The following is a 13,791-nucleotide window of genomic DNA, read 5'->3' on the forward strand; positions in this document are numbered from 1 at the left end:
TGTATCTTCTGAAACCATTCTTATTCTCCAAATAAAAACAATGACAAGGTCATAATTCCACCCAAAATGATACAATCATTCTATGTACAACTGAAAATGCACTACCTCTTCCCCAGAAGGGAAGGCAAAGTCCTTAAATGATGCTTGTTCTTTTCCTCGATATCTCATAACTTAAATACTATGATGTAAAATTTAAAATAGTTAAATACTATGATATAGAGTCAATATATTTTATGTTACAAGACAGGAAATAACAGAGGAAAGAAAACAAGGATATTTTATATATATTCATTACAAAACAAGGAGAGTACATCTGAGACCAGCCTGGGCAATTTGATACCCCATTTCTATTAATAACAATTAATTTAAAAATAAAAATAAATTTAAAAAAACAAGAATTATTTATGATAATTACAGCCTCCATTTCTGTAAGTGATCATGTGGTCATAGCTGATATTTATAACTACCTTTTTCCACTACCCATTCTGTATGTCCTTTGCCTTCAGCAAGCTCCTCACTCAGCTGCCTGTGGTTCTTTATCTGGTAGAGTGAACCAAACCTTCATTCCTGCAGGGACTGGGCCATTAGTAGTCCTGGATTGGGCTGTTGTAGTTTTCCATTGACATTAATCACAGGCATGACAATACTAAGAGATGCTCTCAGGGGTCTCCTGTATTCCAGGCATATTCCTCCTTACCTTCATTGTGAAATAGCAGTCCAATTTCCCCTTGGTAGACAGGATCAATCACCAACCAGCACAGTAATTCCCTTCTTTGCCTGTTGATTCAGAGGTATAAGGAGTCTGAAGTGACTGGGTGGCAGTCTTAATATCCAGTTCAATTGAATCATTGCTGTCTCTTGGTGGGAGAATTGTTCCCATTGGAACTGAGACCAGTAGACCAGCATAGCATAAGGTTTCAGAAACAGGAAGCAAAAATTTTGCTAGTGGGTCAATAGAGATAATAGTGAGTGGTGCCACTCCCTTTTCCACCCCTTGATTCCTGGACCAGTGAATCTTGGCTATGGGAGAAACAGCACCATATGATGGATGCCGATTCAGAGCACATTTAGCCTCTTGGAGAACATATTGCTGCAGCCCTGCAACATATTGCCATCTAGCTGGTGCTGTAACTGCATCTTCAAATAATCCTATCATCTTATCAAGCCCATTGGTTCATGAAACATGGTAAGACCAGTGAATTCCACAAGGATGGGCTCACTGCTACACTTCTTTTGCTGAGAAGTGAGTTCCTAAATCAGAAGCAATGCTGAGTGGAATATCGTGACAATGGATAAAGCGTTCTATAATTCCACAAATGGTAATTTTGGCAGAAGCAATTTATGTAAGGATGGAAAATTGTTATCCAGAGTAAATTTCTGTTCCAATGAGAACAAAATACTGCTTCTTCAAAGATGAAAATAGTCTAATGTAATCAATCTGCCATCAGGTAGCTGGCTGATCATGCTGGGGAATGAGGCCATATCAGGGATTCTGTGTTGGTCTCTGCTGCTGGCAGATAGGGCATTCAGCAGTGGCTGTAGCCAGGGCAGCCTTGGTGAGTGGAAGTCCATGTTACTAAGCCCATGCATAATGTCCATCGTGGCCACCATGGCCACTTTATTCATGAGCCCACTGGGCAATGGCAGGGGTTCCTAGAGAATGAGGCTAACTGGTATATACAGAATGGGTTATCCAATCAATTTATTATTTTAATAAATAACTTCTGAGATCACCCTCTAGTAAGCATTCACATGGGACACAAATATCTTCATTATTTTCCCATTCAAGAGGTCTATCCACATACCTCTTCTCCAAATTTCCTTGTCACCAATTATCCAGTCATGTTCCTTCCACGTCCCTGATCATCCATCCAAACCATTGACCACAGAACATGAATCAGAATATACTTGCACATCTGGCGTCTATCTTTTCAAGAAAAGTGAACGGGCTTAAACTGCTTAAATTTCTGCCCACTGGGCCACGTGCATGGTGCAAGCCTGTAATCCCAGCAACTCAGAACGGTGAGGCAGAGGATTGCTTGAGCCCAGGAGCTCAAGACCACCCTAGGAACATAGCTGACACTGCCCCAATAAATTTTATAAAAGTAACCAAGGAAGAAGATGGGGAATAAATGAAAATTAACCCAGCTTGCAGCACACTCAGCATTAATCAATAGGTCAGCCTGCTCCCTGACCTACTTCTTCATGTTTGTTTGGTGCCTATTGTCTTAAAATCATGTAGACCTTAAATTATTCCCCTAAACTATCCTATAGATAACACCTAAATATTATGAAACATTAAGATTTCCCTTTGAGCTGGGTGAGGCGGTTTGTGCCTGTCATCCTAGCAGTTTGGGAGGCTGAGGTGGAAGGATTGCTTGAGCCCAGGACTTTGAGACCAGCCTGAGCAATATAGTGAGACCTTGTCTCTAAAAAACAAAAAAAATTGCCGGGCGCGGTGGCTCACGCTTGTAATCCCAGCACTTTGGGAGGCTGAGGCAGGCGGATCACGAGGTCAGGAGATCGAGACCACAGTGAAACCTCGTCTCTACTAAAAAAAATACAAAAAATTAGCCGGGCGTGGTAGCGGGCGCCTGTAGTCCCAGCTACTCGGAGAGGCTGAGGCAGGAGAATGGCGTGAACCCGGGAGGCGGAGCTTGCAGTGAGCCGAGATCGCGCCACTGCACTCCAGCCTGGGCGACAGAGCAAGACTCCGTCTCAAAAAAAAAAAAAAAAAAAATTCCCTTTGAGATAGTCCTTCAGGTCCTGCATTCTGAGGAAACTACTCAGCTGAAAACCCCACGGACACCAGCTGATCTGAAAGATTCCACTGACTAACCTGGTCTGAAGGACGCCACTGACTCAACTGGTCTGAAGAATGCCATTCATTTAGCTGATCTAAAGGACCCACTGACTCCACTGGATCTGAAGGACCCTACTGATACCAGCTGATCTGAAGGACCCCACTGACACCAGCTGATCCGAAAGATCCCACCGACTAAGCTAGTCTGAAGGGCCCCACTGACTCAGCTGATCTGAAGGACCCAATTGATACCAGCTGATCTGAAGGACTCCACTGACTTCAGCTGATCTGAAGGACCCCACTGACTTGACTGGTCTAATAGACCCCAGTAACTGAGCTGGTCTGAAGGACACAACTGACAGCAGCTGATCTGAAGGACCCCAGCTGGTCTGACTCAGCTGGTCTGAAAGACCCAATTGATACCAGCTGGTCTAAAGGACCCCACTGACACCAGCTGGTCTGAAGGACCCCATAAGGAGCTGACTCACCAAAGAATGCAGTTTCCACGTCCTGATTATTTTATCTCTCTTGTGCTGCCCAATCAACGATCCCAGTTCTCCAGCCTCTCATCCTCCACAATCCCCTTAAAAACCCCAGCTCAGAACTCCTAGAGGACATGAATTTGAGGATCTCCTCCCAGCTCCGCATCCGGCTGCCCATGATAATTAAATGTTTTCTCTTCTACATCCCTGCTGTCTCAGTGTAATTGGTCTATTACCATATGCAGGAGGCATATGAATCTGTTGGTAATGTAACAAAGTGAGATCCCATCTCTTTTTATTTCTTTTTTAGATTTTGTTAAACCATAGCATTTATTGACACATAATAATAGTGACAATAATAGTGAAAAATCATTGAAATTCTTAAGATAAACTGGTTGCTGCAATAGCTGTTGTCTTGGGCTTACATGATGTTCCTCCACAGAATCCATGCTTGAATCTGTGGTATACAATTTTTAGGTGCTTCATTCAATCAGTCCCGGTGGTATTTTGTCTTTTAGCCTTTGCACTCCAGTTACACTTTCTCTTGCACTTGGCAGGGTAGTCATATTTGTCACAGGCAGACTTCTGAAGGTGCTAGGCCTTAGAGGCACAGCAGTGGCACAACATGTGTGTCCTATTGCAATGCTTTCAAAACAATGACGTTCCCTTCATCATCTCACGTCTGCAGGCTAGACCAAAGACTGGAGACCTTGTCTCTTTTTTTTTTTTTTTTTTTTTTGAGACAGAGTTTCACTCTTGTTCCCCAGGCTGGAGTGCACTGGTGCGATCTCGGCTCACCAAAACCTCCGCCTCCCAGGTTCAAGCGATTCTCCTGCCTCAGTCTCTCGAGTAGCTGGGATTACTGGCATGAGCCACCACACCCGGCTAATTTTGTATTTTTAGTAGATATGGGGTTTCTCCATGTTGGTCAGGCTAGTCTCTAACTCCCAACCTCAGGTGATCCACCCACCTCAGCCTCCCAAAATGTTGGGATTACAGGCGTGAGCCACCACGCCCAGCCTGCCACTTCTTCATGTAACTTACTTGTGCCTTCATAGCCTGCTCAGCCCAACTGAAGTATATACCACTTCCATTTGATGATGGAGTTCTGCTGTGTATGCCCAACTTTATGGCTTGGTGGGTCAGGCAACACTCAGCTCATGATGGGCAGCTCAGGTTGCATAGTAACTTGGCAGCCCATGGTTAGTGTTCAGTCTCTATGGAGACTCAGTATCAGGCTGAGAGCTGTTTCTTTCTTTTTCTTTTTTTTTTTCCTGCAGTTTAAATTCAGTAAGAAGCCGGGTGCGGTGGCTCACGCCTGTAATCCCAGCACCTTGGGAGGCCGAGGTGGGCGGATCACGAGGTCAGGAGATCAAGACCATCCTGGCTAACACGGTGAAACCTTGTCTCTACTGAAAATACAAAAAAAAAAAAAAAAAAATTAGCTGGATGTGGTGTTGGGCGCCTGTAGTCCCAGCTACTCCGGAGGCTGAGGCAGGAGTGGCATGAACCCGAGAGGCGGAGCTTGCAGTGAGCCGAGATCGCACCACTGCACTCCAGCCTAGGTGACAGAGCGAGACTCTGTCTCAAAATAAAAATAAAATAAAATAAAATAAATAAATAAATTCAGTAAGAGTTGTGTCTTAAAAGCAGAGTAGGCTGGGTGCGGTGGCTCATGCCTGCAATCCCAGCACTTTGGATACATGAGGCAGGTGGATAATTTGAGCCCAGCAGTTCAAGACCAGCCTGGGCAACATGGCAAAACCCCACCTCTACTAAAAAAAAAAGAAAAAAAAAAATTAACTGAGCATGATGGTGCACACCTGTAGTCCCAGCTCCTTGGTGGCGGGCTGAGGCAGGAGGATCACCTATACCTCGGGAGGTCGAGGCTGCAGTGAACCACGATCACGCCACTGCACTCTAGCCTGGATGACAGAGTGAGACTCTGTCTCAAAAAAAAAAAAAAAGAAGCAGAGTAATTATCCACCAAGGCTGGCAGGGCTTTGCTCCAAATCCTAAGGACTTGCATTGAGATTCACCTATAGGGGCCTGCCAAAGGCTGCAAACAATATCCCTTTCCCCACTGACACTTCAAGCATCACTGGGGCTGCTAGATCACATGGTCCAAGTGATAGAGCAGCTTGCACAGCAGCCTGGACCTGTTGCAAAGCCTTCTCTTGTTCTGGGCCCCTCTAAAAGCTAGCAGCTTTTTGGGTCACTCAGTAAATGAGCTGGAGTGACACACCCAAATGAGGAATATGTTACCTCCAAGATCCAAAGAAGATCACTAGGTGTTGTGCCTCTTTTGGTTGTAGGAGGGGCCAGATGCAACAACTTATCCTTCACTATAGAAGGGATATCTCAACATGACCCACACCATTGGACCCCTACAAATTTCACTAAAGTAGAGATCCTTAAATTTTTGTCAGATTTATTTCCCACTCTCTGATACACAAATTTCTTATGAATAAGTCTAGAATAGACTGGGCGCAGTGGCTCACACCTGTAATCCCAGCACTTTGGGAGGCCGATGCGGGCAGACCACAAGGTCAGGAGTTCAAGATCAGGCTGGCCAATATGGTGAAACCTCGTCTCTACTAAAAATACAAAAATTAGCCGGGCATGGTGGCAGGCGCCTGTAGTCCCAGTTACTCAGGAGGCTGAGGCAGAAGAATCGCTTGAACTCGGGAGCAGAGGTTGCAGTGAGCCAAGATCGCACCACTGCACTCCAGCCTGGGCGACAAAGCGAGACTCCGTCTCAAAAAAAAAAAAAAAAAGTCTAGAATAGTTGCCACTTCTTGTTCACTAGGTCTGATCAGCATAATGTCATCAGTGTAATGGTGATTGCAATCGGCAATCAATGTGATACTTGTGGAAGGGAAAGGCAATCAAGATCCCAGAAAACTAAATCATGACATAGAGCTGGGGAGCTGGACAGGCGTGGTGGCTTCTGCCCCAATCCTAGCAGTTTGGGAGTCTGAGCCAGGAGGATCACTTGAGCCCAGGAGCTCAAGACCAGACTGGGCAATATAATGAGACCCCATCTCAACAAAAATAAAAATTAGCCAGGTGTGGTGGTGCATGGTAGTGTGTGCCTACCGTCCCAGTTACTCAAGAGGCTGAGGTGGGAGGATCACTTGAGCCCAGGAGGTCAAGACTACAGTGAACCATGATTGTATCACTCCAGTCATGGAGAACCATGATTGTACTCCGGCCTGAGTGACAGAGCAAGACCCTGTCTCAAAATAAATAAATAAATAAATAAATAAATGAGCTGGAGAGTCAATATACCTCTAAGGTAGGACAGCGAAGGTTTATTTCTGGCTTTGCTGGCTGAACTCAAACTGCTTCCAGTAATTTTTGCTAACAAATATCAAGAAAAAAAGTGGCCAGGCATGGTGGTTCACACCTGTAATCCCAGCATTTTGGGAGGCCGAGGCGAGCAGATCACCTGAGGTCAGGGGTTCGAGACCAGCCTGACCAATATGGAGGAACCCTGTCTCTACTAAAAATACAAAATTAGCCAGGCATGGTGGCACATGCCTGTAATTCCAGCTACTCAGGAGGCTGAGACAGGAAAATCACTTGAACCTGTGAGGCAGAGGTTGCAGTGAGCCGAGATGTGCCATTGCACTCCATCCTGGGCAACAAGAGAGAAACTCCATCTCAAAAACAAAAAAAAAAGACACCAAGTCCAGAAATTAATGCTATTCAACTCCTCAGGCCCAGAGGCTATTGCAGAAGAGGTGAGCACATGAGAATGTAAGGGCTGCTTTTGAAAGATAAAATAAGTTCAGTTTCTCTATAAATTAATCATTAATGTCAAAGGCACATTGATGCAAGACCAGCATATGGGCCCCTGTGTCAGATTAACAAGGTTTTCTTGAAGCATTAACTGACTCCTCAATAAAGGTTATAAAGGTTATAAAAAGCTTACGGAAGTTACATTTTATGGTCAAGATTAAAATTTTATAGATTGTTTATAAAATTTTGAAAAACAAATTTAATTTGCTTCATGCTGTTTTTATTAAGGCTTATTGTTCAGAAAATTGCCTCCCCTCTCAAAGAATGAAGGTTTTTAACTTTTTTTTGTTTTGAAATCCTTCAGTTATCACTTTGGTTAAATGAATGACTTATTTTACAACGACCTGTGATCCTATTTTGTGATATCAAGTGTTGTAAAGCTTTGATATTTGACAAACTTTCCAAAATCAAATTATAAATTATGTCTTTTTCTGACCTAATTATTCCTTTAAGATATTAGGTTCCCTACATTCTAAAAATGACAATTTGGCTTATTTGTTACAAAAATGATACAAGAAGCATTGTCAAATATAAAATGGTGTTTGGTTTTCTTTGGACTGTATTTGTATAAATATGATATTGGTATGTGTTCCAAAATTATGGGAAACTCCTGTAATTCTGATATGACTTGGTGTACATTATCAGTAATAATCAAAATTGTTATGTTAAAATTATTGTGTACCACAGAAGTAACAAATTTCCTTGCCAATGCGTCTTTGACTATGGCTGCCCTAAAACTTTTTGTCATCCAGGGACAATTGCTGTAATGTTTTGATGGTCTTCAGAAGGTGGTTTTATAATCAGCTATAAAACTCTAACAGGTGCTCTTGAATGCAGGATTTTTATAACTTTGGAGATTGTGACATTGGAATAGAGGAAAAACTTTTGGGACTAATGGGGAGCTAAAATGTTCATGAATATCAAGCAGAACAGGAATTAACTGCATGGACCGAACTAATCTTTTTGACTTTTTGTTTAAAACATTGCTGAGGCTGGGGGCCGGTGGCTCACGCCTGTAATCCCAGCACTTTGGGAGGCCGACGCGGGTGGATCATGAGGTCAGGAGATCGAGACCATCCTGGCTAACACAGTGAAACCCCCGTCTCTACTAAAAATACAAAAAGTCAGCCAGATGTGGTGGCGGGCGCCTGTAGTCTCAGCTACTCGGGAGGCTGAGGCAGGAGGATGGCGTGAACCCGGGAGGCGGAGCTTGCAGTGAGCCGGGATCGCGCCACTGCACTCCAGCCTGGGCAACAGAGCAAGACTCCATCTCAAAAAGTAAATAAATAAACAAATAAATAAATAAAACATTGCTGATCCTGGCCAGGCATGGTGGCTCATGCCCATAATCCCAGCACTTCAGGAGGCTGAGGCAGGTGGATCACCTGAGGTCAGGAGTTTAAGACCAGCCTGGCCAACATGGTGAAACCCTATCTCTACTGAAAATGCAAAAATTAGCCAGGCGTGGTGGCAGGTGCCTGTAATCCCAGCTACTTGGGAGGCTGAGGCAGGAGAATTGCTTGAACCCAGGAGGCGAAGGTTGCAGTGAGCCGAGATTGCGCCACTGCACTCCAGCCTGGGTGACAGAGTGAGACCTGTCTCAAAAAAAAAAAAAAAAAAAAAAAAAAAAAAAAAAAAAAGAAAGAAAAGGGGGTAAATGTGAAAGGAAAATCCTAGGGCCCCAAAATTACTAAGCTGATGAGAAATGTCAAGTTGGAAACTGCTCAGGGCAAACCTGCCTCCCATTCTATTCAAAGTCATTCCTCTGCTCATGCAGATAGGTGCATATCTGATTACCTCTTTTGGAAAGGCTTACCGTAAACTCAAAAGAATGCAACCATTTGTCTCTTACCTATCTGTGACCTGGAAGCCCTCTCCCTTTGAGCTAGCCCCATGTTTCTGGACAGAACCAATGTACTTCTTACATTGGTTCTCATGTCTCCCTAAGATGTATAAAACCAAGCTGTGCCTTGACCACGTTGGGCACATGTCGTCAGGACTTCCTGAGGCTGTGTCACGGGTGTGCATCCTCAACCTTAGCAAAATAAATTTTCTAAATTAACTGAGACCATCTCAGATATGTGGGGTTCACACAGCCATGCCCAGCTGTTTTGTTTTTTGAGACAGAGTCTCGCTCTGTCGCCCAGGCTGGAGTGCAATGGTGCGATCTCAGCTCACTGCAACCACCGCCTCCCGGGTTCAAACAATTCTCCTACCTCAGCCTCCCGAGTAGCTAGGCCAACAGGCACCCGGCATCATGCCTGGCTAGTTTTTGGGGTTTTTTTTTTTTTTTGTATTTTTGTACAGGTGAGGTTTCACCATGTTGGCCAGGCTGATCTTGAACTCCTGATCTCAGGTAATCCACCCAACTCGGCCCCCAAAAGGGCTCATTACAGGCATGAGCCACTATGGGTCCGAAATTGGTGGGTTCTTGGTCTCACTGACTTCAAGAATGAAGCCGCGGACCCTCGCGGTGAGTGTCACAGATCTTAGGTGGCGCGTCTGGAGTTGTTTGTTCGTTTTGATGTTCGGATGTGTTGGGAATTCCTTCCTTCTGGTGGGCTCGTGGTCTCGCTGGCTTCAGGAGTGAAGCTGCAGACCTTCGTGGTGAGTGTTACAGCTCTTAAAGCAGCGCGTCTGGAGTTGTTCGTTCCTCCCCGTGAGCTCGTGGGTTCGCTGGCTTCAGGAGTGAAGCTGCAAACCTTTGCTGTGAGTGTTACAGCTCTTAACAAAGCGCGTCTGGAGTTGCTCGTTCCTCCCGGTGGGCTTGTGGTCTCGCTAGCTTCAGGAGTGAAGCTGCAGACCTTCACGGTGAGTGTTACAGCTCATAAAAGCAGCGTGGACCCAACAAGTGAGCAGTAACAAGAGTTATTGCAAAGAACAAAAAAACAAAGTTTCCACAGTGTGGAAGAAGACTGGAGCGGGTTACTACTCTTAGCGCGGGCAGCCTGCTTTCATTCTCTTATCTGGCCCCACCCACATCCTGCTGATTGGTAGAGCCGAGTGGTCTGTTCTGACAGGGCGCTGATTGGTGCGTTTACAATCCCTGAGCTGGACGCAAAGGTTCTCCACGGGTCCCTACTAGATTAACTAGACACAGAGTGTCCACACAAAGGTTCTCCAAGGCCCCACCAGAGTAGCTAGATACAGAGTGTCCATTGGTGCATTCATAAACTCTGAGCTAGACACAGGGTGCTGATTGGTGTGTTTACAAACCTTGAGCTAGCTACAGAGTGCCCATTGGTGTATTTACAATCCCTGAGCTAGACATAAAGGTTCTCCACCTCTCCTCCAGACTCAGGAGCCCAACTGGCTTCACCCAGTGGATCCCGGACAGGGGCTGCAGGTGGAGCTGCCTGCCAGTCCTGGTGCCGTGCGCCCGCACTCCTCAGCTCTTGGGTGGTCGATGGGACTGGGTGCCGTGGAGGAGGGGGTGGCACTCGTAGGGGAGGCTCGGGCCACACAAGAGCCCATGGAGGGGGTGGGAGGCTCAGGCATGGAGGGCTGCAGGTCCCGAGCCCTGCCCCGCGGGAAGGCAGCTAAGGCCCGGTGAGAAATCGAGTGCAGTGCCGGTGGGCTGGCACTGCTGGTGCGACCCAGTACACCCTCTGCAGCAGCTGGCCTAGATGCTAAGCCCCTCATTGCCCGGGCCGGCAGGGCCGGCCGGCTGCTCCGAGTGCGGGCCCGCCAAGCCCACGCCCATCCAGAACTCCAGCTGGCCTGCAAGCGCCGCCGGGCGCAGCCCCGGTTCCCGCTGGTGCCTCTCCCTCCACACCTCCCTGCAAGCTGAGGGAGCCGGCCCTGGCCTTGGCCAGCCCAGAAAGGGGTTCCCACAGTGCAGCGGTGGGCTGAAGGGCTCCTCAAGTGCCGCCAAAGTGGGAGCCCAGGCAGAGGAGGTGCCGAGAGCGAGCGAGGGCTGTGAGGACTGCCAGCAAGCTGTTACCTCTCAACTACACCCAGCCCTGTTTTGTTCTTTTAATTTTTGTAGAGAGAGGGTCTCACTATGCTCCTTTGGCTACTCTTTAACTCCTGGCCTCAAGCTATTCTCCACCTGGACTTCACAAAGTGCTGGGATAACAGGCATCACCCTCCACGCCCAGCCACAAATTTATCACTTACAATAATGGTGAAAGATATGTCTTCTGGATCCTTCCAGTGTGGGTGAATAGTTCTTAAATGACAATTCCTCTAAATTTTCAGTCTTCCTAATTCTTTGAGTATCTTCCTCTACATTAAATCAAGGCAGGTTTGGAATTTCTGATTTACTCATTATGACCCACCTTTGGTCCGTGTCTCAGCCAAATAGCTAGACAAATTGTTAGAGCTCTTCCTAACTCTCTGAGCTGCAACATTAAATGTAGAACCTCTATTTAGTAAGCCCATATAAATAAATTTGGCCAGATCCAGCTTTATGTTCCTTCCACCATTATCCCATGCCTTCAATATCCATTCCCATACATGTTCCCAAAATTTCTGTCTGTATAAATTACACATCTTCAGCCATTCTTTTGGAGTGTAGCACACTTCTTCATGGGTCACACTTTGTCCCTCACCTTAGGGGCCTGCTGGGATTTGAGTCTAGTTACAGGTCTAGAAGCAAAGAGGGCATGTGGGGAAGGGTCCTGAGGAGCATCGGCTTTGTCCTGCATGGCAACTGCCTCAGGGAGGCCAGTACAGTTTCATAGGCAATGCAGGGTTAGTCCTCTCAGGTGGGATGCCTCCACTGGGGATGGGGAGGCCTCTTTCACTGGCAAAGAAGATCAATCAGAATTTAGGGGCTCAATGTCCCCAGCTTCATCAGGTGATGAGGTTCATAAATCTAAAAAAGAGAGCTTTGTTTCTCATAAAGGGTTGCAGCCTGCAGGGTGGCCATTCTGACAGGCGGGGAAGCATAGCCTCCAGCCACAAGCCAGAAACAGATACTTCAAGGGAGGGCCAAAGGGAAGAGAAATTCATGCTGAGTGGGGTGGCCAAATGTACGTATTTAGTATGTTATAGGAGTGATGAGTTTTATGAAAGGAGAAACATAGAGGGCCGGGCGTGGTGGCTCACGCCTGTAATCCCAGCACTTTGGGAGGCTGAGGCGGGCGGATCACGAGGTCAGGAGATCGAGGCCATCCTGACTAACATGGTGAAACCCCGTCTCTCTAAAAACACAAAAAACTAGCCAGGTGCGGTGGTGGGCACCTGTAGTCCCAGCTACTCGGGAGGCTAAGGTAGGAGAATGGCGTGAATCCGGGAGGCGGAGCTTGCAGTGAGCCGAGATCGCGCCACTGCACTCCAGCCTGGGTGACAGAGCGAGACTCCGTCTCACAAAAAAAAAAAAAAAAAAAAAAAGGAGAAACATACTCATGGGCAATTGAGCTTCATGCTTCTCCACTGGCCCCATGTTCAAAAAATGGTGGCATTAGGATGATCTAAGGTAGAGTTTTTGGCCCTCTGGCATCAAAAGGTGAAGCAGAGAACACAAAAACCCTCACTGCATTCTCTGTAGACTGGTCAGAACACTTCATATTCAAGAGTCTCTTATCAGGCATAAAAGGAGGGGCAATATCAGACAATTGGTTGATATCACTGGTAGAGTCTTTTGAAAGGGCTAGTTTCTGTTTAGCCCTTAGGTTAGAAAGCCTAAACCGGTTAGGGAGGGAGGGGTGAGCATAAGGAGGTGTGCCTGACCTCATCCCATCACAACCAAGAACTCAGTTTTCAAGGTTACTCTGGGGTCCGCTTTGCCAGGAGAGGGTCCACTAGGTCAGTTAGTGGGGGCTTTGAATTTTACTTTTAGTTTACAAGGGTATAGCCTAGTGCTCCTCGGCTAAAAACTTGCACAGCATGTTATTATAATGAATATTGTGAGCAATTATAATACAATTGTAATAACTATTTGTGTGTATCTAAATCCATCTAAACATAGAAAAGGTACAGTAAAAATATGGTATAAAAGATTAAAAAGGCCGGGTGTGGTGGCTCATGCCTATAATCCCAGCACTTTGGGAGACTGAGGCGGGTGGATCACCTGAGGTCGGGAGTTCGAGATAAGCCTGAACAACATGGAGAAACCGTCTCTACTAAAAATACAAAATTAGCCAGGCGTGGTAGCACAGGCCTGTAATCCCAGCTACTCAGGAGGCTGAGGCAGGAGAATCACTTGAACCTGGGAGGCAGAGGTTACAGTGAGCCGAGATCGTGCTATTGCACTCCAGCCTGGGCAACAAGAGCAAAACTCCATCTCAATAAAAATTTAAAAAAATTAAAAAATTTAAAAATGGTACACCTGTATAGGCCATTTACCTGAATGGAGCTTGCAGGACTCGCAGTTGTCCTCAGTGAGTCAGTGAGTGTGAAGAGTGAGAGAGTGAATGTGAAGGCCTAGGACACTGCCATACACTACCGTATGTAATTGCCCTGGGGGCTTCTTCCTGCCCGCTGCACAGACAAAATCAATTCACTGAGACCATGGCATTGCATTAGAGAAAGAGTTTAATTGATGCAAGGCTGACCATGCCACATGGTACATGAAGCTGTCACTCAAATCAATCTCCCTGAAAATTTGGAGGCTAGGATTTTTCAAAGACAGTTAGGTGGGCAGGGGCCTACGGTATAAGTGCTGCTGGTTTGTTGGGGATGTAATCATAGAGGTATGGCAAATGATCCTCATGCCCTGACTCCACCTCTGGGTGGGGTCCATAGGACTGGTTGAGT

This window comes from Nomascus leucogenys, chromosome 23, assembly GCF_006542625.1.
Source record: "Nomascus leucogenys isolate Asia chromosome 23, Asia_NLE_v1, whole genome shotgun sequence".
NCBI lineage: Eukaryota > Metazoa > Chordata > Mammalia > Primates > Hylobatidae > Nomascus > Nomascus leucogenys.